Here is a 14,976-nt window from a genome sequence, read left to right on the forward strand (position 1 = left end):
GTTTATTTGCCATAACGACGAAAATATGTTGTTAATTATAATATTATATGCCATGAAATTGAAGTGGGTTAATAAATGTAATGTGCTATCAATCAATGTCATAATTCTCATATGCCATAATTTCAAATTAAATAATGATACTTGCTATAAATTTCAGTAGCAATGTCTTTCTCATCACGGAACAATGGTGATCCGAACATTTGGGGGGTGTGCGCGGAGCCGAAGTCAACACTTAGAGGCGCTTATAAAAATGCAAGAGGTACACCGAGTGGATGCTGCCCTGGCCCGTGTCATGGGACGCACGCAGAGGCAGCACCCGGAAGGTTGTAAGGACTATGGAGAGTTGACTCCAAAATGGACTTCAAGTTTATATTTTTATATTTCATTAATAATAAAACATAATATAAATAACAAGTATTCCCAGAGAACCAATTTTCGTGCCAACAAAATCCAATTCCCTTGCCCGGATAGAGTTTTTGCAAATTTATGTATCTTCAATTTTTTTATGATTACTTATGTGATATAAAGTTTTTTTTTTCTACCAATTATCACAGTCCATTTTAATATATAAAATCAGTATTTTAAAATTCCATGTAAATTAGACAAAAATGCGCGTTTGGTGAAATTGACCCATAGCTGTAAACTACCCGCTAGGCACGATTTTAGTAAAACCAATACAGTAATGGATTTTCGTACAGCTTCCCGTAGGTATGCTAAAACAGTGCAATAAAGTTTTTGGAGATTACTCCTTAAGAATCAATTTATATAAGCCCGGGATATGAAAATGTATGGGAAATAAAATCAAACGTTATGTTACGTAACGCGTTACGTTATGTTTTGTACACAACTTATCTTGCGCAACCCCTAACAACGGCTGCATGGAAACACTTTATTTATTAAATGTCAACAAAGAACAACTGTCAATTTGCGGAGTAATGCTGATTGCAGAGCAATTTGAAGATTTGATCTTAATATTTTATAATTGTTCGTAAGGAATAATCTCCACTTGTGCGTCGAAGCTCACACACTTTTTTTTTAAATTAAGTTTTTCCATAATGAAGATCTTTCCCGTTCTATTGTTGCTACAATAAGGTGAACATTTCCGAGCATATTGGAGAAAAACAAGTTTTACTTAACTTATTAGAGGGGTTTCGCTGCTCTTAAAATGGTTGACCTTTTTCCGAGGCTAGCTCTCCATCTATAGATATTTCGCCTCCCTAGTGGCAGACGGCGGTCAGGCGAAAAGACTGTTGTCTATTGAATATTCTCGACGCCGATTTCGAATGCATTTTATTCGTAGCTTGAAGAGACTGAAAATATATTCACATTGAATTACCAGTATTTGATTTTTCTTTATTACACAAAGATATACAATTATGTTCAAATGGCGGACTCAATGCCAAAAGGCTTTCTTTACCCGTCAACCATAGGGCCAAACAGAAACACTAAAAGTTAGTACAATGAGAAACAATCCAGTAAAGACAATTGACAAATACATGTTATTACAAAGGCTAACATTGTATAATATACACCGTGGGTCAATTAAACCCGACAGATTTTAACCACGCATTCCTGAGGTCATAAGGAGCAAAAAAAATTATAAAGTATTTTTTTTTATTTTATTTACAGATAAAAATTAAGAGTTTACTTTAAAACTTTAATGTATGTATGTAGGTATGTCTGTACCAAGGCACATGGTGGCAGCGTCACAGCTAAAAAGGCGTTTTTCACAAAGTTATAACAGAAACAAATTTTCATAAAAAGTTACATTCGGCCCTATTCGAAGAATGATTAAGACACGTTTAAGATCTTGGACAGATCTTTAAAAGATCGATAACTAAACTACATGTCAAAATTGACGATTCCGCTGTGATCCCAATAAGATCTATCTACGATATTTCTAACGTCAAAGTAACATTGGTTGCCCGAATCAAGCTGCCTCTGTCAATTATACGGCATAAAAACGATATCTAAATGAGAACTTATCTAAACCAGAACTTATCGTTATCGTATCTTATTCTTAGAATCGGGCTGATAGTCTCGAACACAAGATCGATTTCAGGAAACTTTGTATGACATTTTAGTCTCTAAATGCGGTCAAAAATACACTTTTAAAATCTGTCCAGTTTAATTGGCCCACGGTGTATATACTTACATAAACATACATACATATTATACTTATAAATAATTATAGGTACTAATAGGGACATACAGGATGTTTATTTAGTCACCTGCAATAATTTACGTCATACTGAGCAAATTTCAATATGGGATCAACCCCGAAATCGCGAAAAAAAATTACTGTCCCATAGAAAATATCAAGGTGAAACAGCCAAAATATCAAGGTCAAACAGCCACAATGTATGAAACAGACAATTTTTTTTTTCACGATTTCGGGGTTGGTCCTATAGTAAAAGTTGCTCAGTATTACCTATATATTCACCCGTAAATTATTGTAGGTGACTAAGTAAACACCCTGTATATGGGATGATGATGAATATTTTATAATTTGAAGATCGGTGAAAGATGAATATAGGCATATTGGATTGGGATTGACCATCTTATTTCAAACATAGACAGAAAATCATGCTTTCATAATGTCTTGTTCTTACGACTAGCACCCAAAAGTAAAGGATGAGTTTTTTCCGATCAATAATAAATGATGAAATTAATTATTATAATGTCATTGACTTATACTTGTGGCTCTGTGTGCTGTAGACCTAGCGATAACTTTTTATGCTTTAACATTAAAAAATACTTCGTTGAGTCATTATCGCAGTCATTTCAATTATCGAACTCACAATGATCTGAAGTGCCACGGCCTATTGGCACTTAAGTCCTTTATGCCAATTTCTACCATTTTCATCTTTTCCAAAAAAAAGAAACGGCAGAAAAATTCTATCTAACTACCAAACCTGCTCACAAAATTGCCAGAGAATCAGTTGAGAAATGCGACCTGCAGATGAGAACATCCGGACATACGAAAGCATTTTTGCCCAAGCTTAAACGGAGACCTTCGCTAGCGCTCGGTCAATTAGCTAAACGCAATTGCAGAATTGACCTAACCCATTAAACTTTAGCTACCTACAGAGTCTGAACTGTAACTAATTTACTCTAACGTAACGATGTACTCGTAACAATGGCATACAGCATAGCGAAAGAATCTCGGCATTCTTGCCCGTATCTTAGGTGGAATAATTGCTTGCACACCGGTATTCTGTACATTCCATACGCTTCGTTCTTTTTAGTTTCCTATATTTATGGGATTGTTATTAATCTTCGTAAATACAATTGTAATAAAACGTTTAAATTCATTTGAATGAAACTTAAGATAGATAGCCGTATTAGTTAAAATTAACCCCCTTATTTATAAACGTCTACTAAGGTTGACAATCCGCTAATAATAGTTTGTCCCTTTCCATCATACCAATACGTCGGAAAGGGATAAACGATTATTAGCGGCTTGTCACCTTTAGTAGACGTGTATGAATAAGGGGGTAACTCTTTACCGCATATGCAACCATATTATGGCAGTTATAATATTCTACTCTATTGACAGCTATTAAAGTTACATTTTACACAAAATAGTTTTTATTACATGTGTTAAGGAGTTAATTCTGCTTCTTAATTCTGAATCAGTTCTTCCTAGTTTAATATAATATAATAAGTGCATGAAGTGCTAAGAGTTCTCAATACCAACGTAGTTCCCATTTTCCTCTCTAGATACTGACCTCATGCAAAATTTACACAACGTGATGTATTTTAGATTATTTTTAAATATTAACCATAGTTTTGCCCCTTCGTTTGACTTTTTCTATTTTTGTTTTTATAAACAAACGGAACTACAAATTTTTGAAGTTCGTAACTCTTTTACAATAATTACGGTCCGATGATATGGATCGGATGTGTCAGTGTCAAAAGTGACGATTCTTCAAACAAAACACTTTTGACACTAACATATCCGATCCATATCGTATATAATCTAGACCTAATATTTGAAATATTCTAAAGTTCGAATCAGGCCGTAAGACGCAATACATAGCGAAAACAATTCAAAGTGCTACACCATAGCCTGATGAGTACCCTCTGCACAGAAAGACTGTAAGGCATGTATTACAAATTTGTTTCTGTTATAACTTAGTGAAAAACGTCTGTTTAGCTGTGACGCTGGCTGTCACTATGTGACTTGGTTTAGATATATCTACTGACAAACATTAAAGTTTTGAATTCGCAATTTGTATCTGTAAATAAAAAAAACTTTACTTATTCGTTGTAATTTTTTTTACCAAGGTGTAAAAATAAATAACGTGTCGTGTGGTGTAACGAAAACGAAAAAAGGTTTTTTTCGGCATTTTTTTTTCTTTTTGACCAAAACTCATATAAAATTTTTGCTCCTTATGACCACAGGACAGGAATGTGTGGTTAAAACCCGTCGGGCTTAATTGGCCCACGGTGTATATTACGGCTCTGTACGCTCTATAATTATAATAACAACATGGAAACGAATTGTGAAACTGATTTCGTAAATAAAAGAAGTTGCGAGTGCTGATTGACCCAACAACGGCCCTCTAATCACATTCCAACTCTCGCAATGGTCCCATTAATTTCTCCCAAGCGAGAGAAATGGAAGAAAAGTTTATTCATTGGCCGACGTTTGGGAGAATTCTGCTGCCTATATGAATTACATATAAACAATTACACATGTGTGCGATTGTGCATGCAATATCATATATTTACAAAGTTAAGAAGCTACACGTAACGACTGAAATATTTAAAAGTAAAGTATAAATTTAAATTAGATTACACGCAACATTGCCTCTTTTTATAAATTTGATATTTTGTTTTTAATTGAAGTAACACGATTTAACTCATTAGATTTTGTCAGTATTATGGTCGGAAATTCATCACTTCTTCGAGACTCGGCTTCTTTTACTTTTAATGTAGGTAGCATATATTTTTTTGGATTTTTGCCAAAGCTGCTATTTATTTGTTTTGCGATGTTTGTCTCCCAAATTCTTCTGGTTCCTCAAAGTCTACTTACACAAGAGGACTTCCACGCCATAATGCGCAAAAGAATCATGTCTATAAGAAGCAGAATCCAAGGTAGTTCCAACAGCATACTAAGTATGTTAGCGGATAGGCCAGACACAGCACAGTAGATGTCATTCCAGATCTAGAGCAGAGCCCAACTGGGGAAGTACCTCCACCTTACAGAAAACCGCAGCCAAATAACACTTGACCCTACTCATAGTGTTGTGTTCCTGCCGGTCAGTAAGGTTGCCAGAGCTCAACGAGGGGGGTGGGGTTAGGGTCGGCAACGCGCATGTAACTCCTCTGGAGTTGCAGGTGTACATAGGCTACGGAGACTGCTTACCATCAGGCAGGCCGTATGCTTGTTTGCCACCGACGTAGTATAAAAAAAAAGACAGTCTTTTGCAAAGACATTGGATGTCCGCATTAATAAACCCCCATTCTGGGCCTGTTTATTATTAAAATTAAAATTTTGTAATCGTTTTTATTTTTATTGTTCATTTTTTTTGTACAATTAGTAAATAACTAGCTTATAAGATACTCAAACTAACAAATGTGGACCACTTAGTGTCTGATAAAAGAAATTATTTATTTATTAGTCATTGTTTTCCATGTCTTCATTTTCGCATTTATCAGGCAAACATGAGAAAACCTAAATTAAAAATATAATGCAAACGGAGTTGAGTATCGAACCTACACCATTACAACTACATATATTATGAACGTGGTTAAGTAACCCTTAGCCACGCATGTTTTATGTTGACGAATTTTCCCATTGCAATATGTGCGAAAATATGTAACATGAAATGTCATGTATTTTGCCGACCAATTTTGGGTATTGTACTTTCTACGCGGTTTTGGAGATTACCAACATTCCCAATCTACTCATATGCTCGAACGTGAGATAGTAAACGTATGAGGAATATGTTGACCGAATACCGGCCTACACTCATGCCAGACAAGGAGCGGTATAACGTGAGTGTTACTTAAGGAAGCGTGTTTTTGTATCATTATGTATCACCGGAGAGTATGCCGCTAATCCTTGGCAACCTCAATGGGATTAACATAACATTTCAGTAGATGTAAAAGGCAACCTGTACTGACTAAAGTAGGTAAACATGGGTTCTACGGAACCTTTTTTGTCCGAGAATTATTTGACAAATTTCGCAAGGAAAATAGGTTGTCAAGGGTATTAAGTGACGACGTGTTAAATAAGTAGGTAAGACGGTTCAGAGTTTGAACAACGTACAGAATTTATACTGTATTTTTTTTATAATGTAAACGTTCAGTGCTTGACATGCTCATGTCCAGTAGATGACACCCTGCTGTAGACTCTATAGATAGTGACTTATTGAAATGTAAATTTAGTGAAAAATCAATTAAGAGTTGAATCAATCAAGTGAGACACGGAACCCGCGAGGAAACAGAAAGATTTTAACAGTATATTCCGGATCGTATTTAGAGACAAAAATATCATATAAACTTTATTTTGAGTAAATACCATTTAAAAAAAACGTTTTTTTATTGTATTTCAGTGCATATATGTAATATTATTATATTTATTATATAAGCTACATGTTTGAATTATTTACTTGTGTAATGATTGAACCATAGTTTACGTAGTGTTCGTTTGTCTTTCATGTTTTACTCTGACTCTCAATTGCTCAAAGGTTGAATGGAAGAGATCCCTTATAGGGATAAGTTCGCCCTTGTACATTGCCAACATTTTTTTTATTATATCGTTACCTGTCCCTTTTGTACAATAAAGTGAAGAGGAAACTAATACTTGTTCGTAGGATGTTATGGTACAAACGAGCGCTATTTAACAGCAAAGGCATGCTTATGCACCTATGCGGGCTACCATGCCTAAGGTTTTTTTTTTTCAGATGCCTTTTTGATAAAGATTATATTTCGTCACTTCATTTTTCAGATATAATTTTATATTAACCATGTAGTTTCCCTATTGTACAGATAGCATCGCACACATTTAAGAGTAACTATTTTGATTAAAACTGTGAAAACCAATTTCCGCCCACTTCCGCTTACTGGTTACCTGCGTGCGGCGACCGCTGCGCTCTTCATTCTTTATTTGTGCGTGGTAGCGTCCACACCTCGGTCTAGTTGCCGAACACTTCGGCACAAGACCACATTTTTATAACGATCTTCGTTGCCTACTATGGTGTTAGCTGTGAGATTTCATTGAATTCGTTGTGCAATATACATATATTTGTTTTTAAAATCGTTGTGCAATCCTTCAACTTGAAGGACATACATACATCCTGGAGGTTAGTCGAGAACTAACACGATGGAAAAAATCATCCTGGAGGTTGGTCGTGAACCAACACGAAGGAAAGTCTGTTCGTATTTCGAACACCGATTTCGCCCGGGGGTTGGTCGTGAACCAACACGAAGGTATAAGATCGGATAACGCACAACGAAACAAAGGCATAAAAAATCATCCTGGGGGTTGGTCGTGAACCAACACGAAGGAAAGTCTGTTCGTATTTCGAACACCGATTTCGCCCGGCGCGGCGATTGGTCGTGAACCAAAAGATCGGATAATGCACAACGCACAACGAAACAAAGGGCCTAGACATTCATATTGGTGCATTTTTCATAATACCCATATATTTTGTGGGAAATTTATTGCCTTAAAAATGGGAATAATGTTGTGTTATAAAGCCGAGGGAGGCTTTCTTTTTATTTGGTTTTAGACGGCCCAACACTTAAAATATATCCAAATTTTACTCACACCTAACCCATAGTACGGTATTAAATGAAAAAAGAAGTATGAATCCCCGCCCATAGGTTGGATGTAAATCAACAAGCGACTCACAAAGGTTGTATTTAACACAATAGTACATTGTTTTTATACTACACTACCCACATAAATATAATATTAATACATTGGGTAGGTATAACTTGTCTCTAAAAGTGGGAATTGCTACGTGTACCTACATCACGTCACAGTATTATTTAAAGTATATTCTTTCTGACGTACAATATTTAAACTCTTATATGTCATAAAAGACCTGTAATGGATTTGAAAGCAATTTCTAAACTTAATCTTGATAAAATATCTTGTTAATATGTATAGTGGTGCCCTGACAGTGCATACTTTTTGGTGTCGATTTTTAAATCATTATGATATGCAGAAACATTCATAAATCGAACTATAAAAATATGGCTACGTACGTCAATAATGTTATGGGCAACTTTGGTTTACTCCTATATTAAATCGCATAAAAAAGAGTCAACCAAATGAATACTTATATCAAAATATACCTATTTATAATATCAGTTTTAAGAATCTTTATTTCTCAAAATAAGATATAACAAAACTTGATATAAATGAGTAATTGTCATGGTCGCTTATTGGCGATGCCAGTAAGTACTTATTATCTGTTTGAAAATTAGATTTTTTCTTAAAGTTATACCGGATAATTAATTCAATTGAATCATTGAATTATAATAAGTACACTTACTTCAATTGAATTAGAGGAAGACGAGTTTTTTCATCACAATTTACTAGAACAATTTGCAAGAGCTCAGTGTCAAGCACCACTAGAGTACCATCCATCTGAGTTAATCAGAATATGGTTTTCTCTTGATTTTGGCGAGTTGCACATATTAAGATATTTTGTTCGCATCTCTCACAGACATTGAGTGTTTATTTTTATGGTTGTAAATAATCGGTAACTAGGTAAATACCTATTCATATATTTATTTAATTGTATTAAAACAACAAGACGATTACCCTCTGATTATCCTTTAAAGGATTACCCCTCAGATTACTACTTAAATAACTAAATAATTAATTAGGTAATAGAAATCGTATAAAATAAATAAATAAATGTATGGTTCAACTCTCATGTGTCTGTCGCGGTACTCTTTCAGCCATTGCGATGGTACTATGCAATACGTTCACTAGACTTAAAACACGCAAAACGGTTATTCAATATGTTTTTGCTAAGTTTGAAATATATGTACATATACATTTAGTATCTGTAATCTAATTATACTACTGTATAATTAATATAGTCATTCATAAAATTAAGACCGAATCACTAAATATAATATTTGTTTTCTAAACTCGCAATACAACCACAGTAGCAATACATTTTTTTATTTTATTATGCCAGTGCTTCTATAAGTGTATTTTTTATACATTATAAAAATATACAACATTACGTCTATGTCTTTCGTTACCGACAGAGCGAATACTTGGATAAAATAAAAATAGAGGGCATTTGAGATTTGATGCTTAATACGTGAAAAACTATGGATTGTTATCATGGTTGATTGCTGTGCTAGTTTAGTTTGCGCTGAGAGAATAGCAGCTACAGCACCGATATTTGTGCAAATATGGTCAATCGTGTCATGCTGTCATTAATATTTAATAAAAGAAAAAAGGTCATCTTATTTATCTTTATTCGAATGAAAAGACTTGTCACATGGAGTCATGTACATATGTTTATTAAGCTAATTACTGATCATGTATGTTGTACGCTGACTTTACCTACTCAGGTTTAACTGGTTATTATTAACTTAGCACCGTAATACGAGTAGCTCGAATATACATTAGGTATATAAAATTAATTTATAAATATATTCCGATGTCATTAATGGGCCTTGGCCCTTGCCCTATTTATTATATGCAATATGAGCGCAATAATAAACATTTCAATTTGGGTAAATTATAATGTTATATAAGAAATAACTTCGAAAGTTGAGTAGTAGTTATAGTAGCCTTATAAATTTATTTTTTCATATCTTAACCGAAAGCATATGGATTTATGCACGTTCATATATTTCTTATATTTCAAGAACATGATGGATTTTTGCATTTGATAAAATCCAAAATATATTTCTTCTTGAATAGATCAGAGATTTTAATGCATTTTAATGACGTTAGACACGTTTTGGAGAAAATAAAATAAAAAACTATTATTTTTAAATTAAAAATCTTAAAACGCGCTAGGCCGCGTGAGTCTTTGTATCTACAAAGACTCGTTGTGTCACTATTCGTTCAGCAGGAGCTGCTGTAAGCCGACATGCGTGTGCATGAGCCTAATAACTGAATTTTCTCATTGTCGCCATCTGCTCAATGAATACAACGTATCCTACCCTGTCTGGAGGTAACGCTGGGTTGTATCGTTGACATAAATTACGTCTTATTTTAGTTATTATTACTCTTAGACGAGTCTGAAGTTGATATCAATAGTAGTACCGCCTGTCTTCTTTAATTCCGTATCGCGGACAAGGACCGCTAGTGAACTTTCATACATTCATAAATGGACGTTTTATGAATTAATTCTACTTTTTGAAATCGAATTAAACTGAATGTAAAGTAGACCACAAAGTGTATAGAATCTTAGTGAATTATGTGTCATTGTGAACAACAAATTGAAACGGGATTATTAGGCTTTGTTTTGATATCCTAAAAGGTGTATTAATATATATATATATATATATATATATATATATATATATATATGTATCATGTGTACATACCTAATATGTACTTTTTATTTTGAACCTACATACCTAAACTTTCTTTATGCTTTTAAACAAGGCTTCATAACTCAATTGCCACAGTATACTTGTGTACACATATTATGTCCTGAACTTGGTCTGCAGTCTACGCAGGTGGGCTACTCTGCGTTCGATACAGTGATAATAACTTCTATTACTTGATGGCTTAAAACACAACCCATTACACAGTTGTTCGCTAAAGCATTGATTTAATTTTGGTTCAGTTTCATTTACCATACTTCTGGATTTCTTTAGCAGTCAATTAAAATAGTATCATGTGTTTTCATAAAAAAGGATCATCAGATCGTTTTCTTTTATTATAGAATTGGTAAAAGTTAAACGACTGAAATACGATTTTAAATAATATAACTCAAAACATCAAAATATGGTATATTTGGGACACTAACTTAATACAACTGATGAAAATAAATCTCTAGAAATTGAAAATAAATAAATTCTGATCAAAATAAATCTTTAGCACCTGAAAATAAATAAATTCTAGCCATATATGGATGGCGATTAACTTATAATCTAATAATTTGAAACATTAAACTATAATATGAATATCTCATACCAAGGATACTTTATATGAGTAACGGCCTAACTGCAAATACAGTAGTTCAGATAAATAAAAAATAAATAAAAATACTAAATATTTCGGTTTAGTACCATGGTTAACATTAACAAATAATTTTCACCCGAATGACTTATTTTACTTCGGACTAAGATAGATATAATATATCTATCTTAGTCCGAAGTAAACATATTATGTTTTTAGTGTCTCACTATGATGTTTTTTAATAATATATTTCTAATGTTAGTACGGTGTATACGTAACGTACAGTAAATAAAATAAAATCCTGCGGTCATTGGCATGGCATATAAATTGGGAAGTTTTTTCTCTCTCTTTGGGACGTCCCGGCGTCCATGTGCTAGTTAGGAGGAACGTCTTAACTTAAACCAGATACTCAGACAGCCAAAGCTTTCGGCTTATTTCAACCAAAACTTATATCTCTAAACATCTACATGGTTAATATAAAATTATATCTGAAAAATGAAGTGACGAAATATAATTGATGATCAAACGAACTTCTTGAAGTGAAGTTCGATCGATATTATATGAGTCACTTCATTTGAAGATATAATATAAGGTCCCACCCACCCTAGAGCCCTGATATAAGTTTTGGTTCCTGCCTTCTCTAAAAATAATGAAGAGCGCAGCGGTCGCCGCACGCAGGTAACCAGTAAGCGGAAGTGGGCGGAAATTGGTTTTCACAGTTTTAATCAAAATAGTTACTCTTAAATGTGTGCGATGCTATCTGTACAATAGGGAAACTACATGGTTAATATAAAATTATATCTTCAAATGAAGTGACTCATATAATATCGATCGAACTTCACTTCAAGAAGTTCGTTTGATCATCAATAGTTTATTATTCAAGTAAGCATATTACAATGCGCTTATTTGCGACGTTTATGAACGACAAATAAAGCTACACCGGCTCTAACCCTACACCTCTGACCCGAAAAGATTTAAATCCCCCCTCAATTGGAAGATGGTATCTCAATATGGACCGGCAAGAAACTCGGCGGGACACACCTTTTCAAAATATTATATCTTTGATTTACATGCATTGAATAAGAAAAAAATACAATTTATTCAAATTAAATTTGATTAAAAAATATATATGTCATATCAAATCATACAAATACGTTGCTCTTTCAGAAAACATGTCGAATTCTTACAAAAGGAAAAGAAAAATAAAATTAATAAAGAAATGCGAATAAACATTATATAAATCTGACTGATTGCTATACCTGTGCTTTCTTACTTGAGCTGTGTCACTTATAACTCTACACATAATACAATGATTTTAATTGCTACTTGTTTTTAGTTTCTGGGATATGGTTTAATAGATCTTTCCACAACTTGCCCTTGTTAACTCCTAGTCCCCTTACTTTACTTTTTTACCTACTTAATAAGTTTAATAACTGACCGAGCATTAGCAAGGTGTCCGTTTCAGCTTGGGCAAAAATGTTTTCGTGTGTCCTTCTATGCGGGTCGCATATATCAGCCGAATTTCGTGAAATTTAGTGAGCAGATTCGGTAGTTCAAAATGGCGGAAATTAGCTTAACAGACTTAAGCGCCAGTAGAGTCTATGTGACTTAAGACTATTGTGAGTTCGATGTGATAATGACTCGTCGTAGTAAGTATTTTTAATTGTAATTTTTTTTAAACTTATCGCAAGGTTTACATCTCACAGAGTCACTAGTTGTATTTATTTAAAAAAGCATAATCAGAAACGTATTACAGTTAAGCTATCGCCAAGTTACGCTCAAACATTTCCCTTGTCAGAACTTAAGTTATCCCTTGACAGTTATATCATCTACCTAAACCATATTTATCCGTGACAGAGTCTTTCTACGTGGAATCTCGGAATTATAATGCTATTTTAATTCTTAATGAGAAGTACCAATTTAGTTTTGTGACGTGGAAATCTAGCCATCGAAAAAAAAGATAATGCATATCCAGATCCAGCTGCCAAAAAAGTACCGAAAACCATTTAGCGACGGCCTGCGAATTTCCCGGACAATGTGAAATCGGTTTAAAACTACCTATTTCTTGCCCCGTGCGTATGTTGTATGGTCATATAAACCCGTTTTATGGTTTTTTAGCGTAGACATTTATTGCATACGTTTTGCTTTCTAAGCTTAACCAACTCCTGTCACTTTGTGGTCTTGCAAAACTTTTTGCCATATGTTTGTTGTTATTTACTACTTAAGCCGAATATCTTAGTTATGTCTCAGGTATTAATTAATCTTAAAAGTAATTAAATTGTATAGGTACTTACAGTATCGTTTTCAGTACCGGCGTTTGCTTTAACAGCCTATCATTTTCAAAGGATCCTTGAATGGGAAAACAATCAGCACTAGTAAACTGTTATCTATGTCCGCCGAGGCACCACACCGTAATTTGTTTAGCAAATGTTTCATTAAAGTTTCATGGTGTTGGGGTGGGGGGGATGAAGTCAGCGGGGGTTGCCGGCAGCCTGCGGGCGTCGGGCGTCGGCGCCACCTGTCGCTGCGCGGGGGTGGCGGCGGCGCGCGCTGTTCGTTCGAGGAAAGCTCGCTGGCGACTGAGCAGCGAGCGAGCGGGCCCGGCCCGGGCACGTGGGCCGCCGCCCAGGTGCACTCCTCGCCCCGCGCCCGCCGCCGACGCACACCCGCCCCCCGCTTGCACCCTGCACCCAGACTGCACGCGACGTCATCTTATTAAAATGTAGCCCTTACTCCCAGACAATTACCTATCCTAACCCAGTAAAAAGTTATACTGTCTACAGCCGCCCCATCATAACGTCTGTAAGTTTATTTCATTGATTTATAAAGTGGTTCTGCCATTAATCATCAACTCATACATGTCATTAATATGAGTCATTCTTTTATAAAGGTTTCTTGCTTCCTTTATAGCCTCTTTCGCAAATATAACTTTATTTGTGGCATACGTCCACTTTCAATGATTATTGCTTTCATTGTTAACTCCTGGATTAAAAGTAATATTTGAAACCTAGACCAAAATTAATTGGATTTCTTTCATAACACGACCTTAATCAACGTTGAATTCCCCATTACCAGCGCTTCGCCAACCCTTTTTTTGTGATAGGTACTCTATTCCATTAGCAGCGCGGGAATTGAATTCATATTTCGTTCCGCCTACAGTAAACTTCCTGAAAATTAACGGTCTTATTGTAGGCATCCGTGGTACGCTACTAAACGTACATTAGCAAAAAATGTTTCCACAAAGTAGACAGCGGTTGTGTATTCCTAATTATTTATTAACTTTGTTCTAGATTGTGCTACGCGGTCGTAGCAGCTGCTACGAGCTCGCTTTAGTTTTGTCCTATAGTAAAAGACGAAGCGCAGTTGTGATCGTATAAATATGAAAAATGGACAAACAACAGCGCAATGGTTTAAAAGAATCATTACACAATTTCATTTAGAATGTATGGGAGCACTCCTTTGAGGCCAGGTTTGTCTAGTTTTCTGTTTATTCTGGTTTCGCCGCAATTAGATACACAAACGTTGGAGCGTGGCTAGTCACATAATTCAAAACCGAGCAAAAACCATCATGAAATGTTATTACGTAGTAATATATCTGTACTGATAATAGGAGGTTTTTCATAATTTAATCGTCAAACGCGACAAATTAATGTAATGATGGCAAAAATTAAATAAGGCAAACTATCATATTATGATGTTAAAAGGTTGAAATGAACATGTTGATTCCTTTACAATGGTTACATAAATGCAACGTATAGACGTTATTTATGAAAGTGAATTACATGTAGCTACTCCAGACTGTTGTTTCGAAACAAAATTGCGCTTGAAACTTTACACCGCACTGTAATATC

The 14,976-nt window shown here is 34.8% G+C and overlaps 1 protein-coding gene across 2 annotated transcripts in view; it reads right to left on the bottom strand.

Annotated features, from left to right (window-relative positions):
• Nucleotides 1–14,506, bottom strand: part of LOC133522190 (uncharacterized) — a 45,826-nt gene extending 31,320 nt beyond the window's left edge. For both annotated transcript variants that reach the window (XM_061857422.1, XM_061857421.1), the window contains exon 1: nucleotides 13,420–14,506. The gene's annotated coding sequence lies outside the window, so the exon portion shown is untranslated. The remainder of the gene's footprint in view (nucleotides 1–13,419) is intronic.
• Between the last annotated feature and the right edge of the window lie 470 nt (nucleotides 14,507–14,976).

This window comes from Cydia pomonella, chromosome 10 (genome assembly GCF_033807575.1).
Source record: "Cydia pomonella isolate Wapato2018A chromosome 10, ilCydPomo1, whole genome shotgun sequence".
Classification (NCBI taxonomy): domain Eukaryota; kingdom Metazoa; phylum Arthropoda; class Insecta; order Lepidoptera; family Tortricidae; genus Cydia; species Cydia pomonella.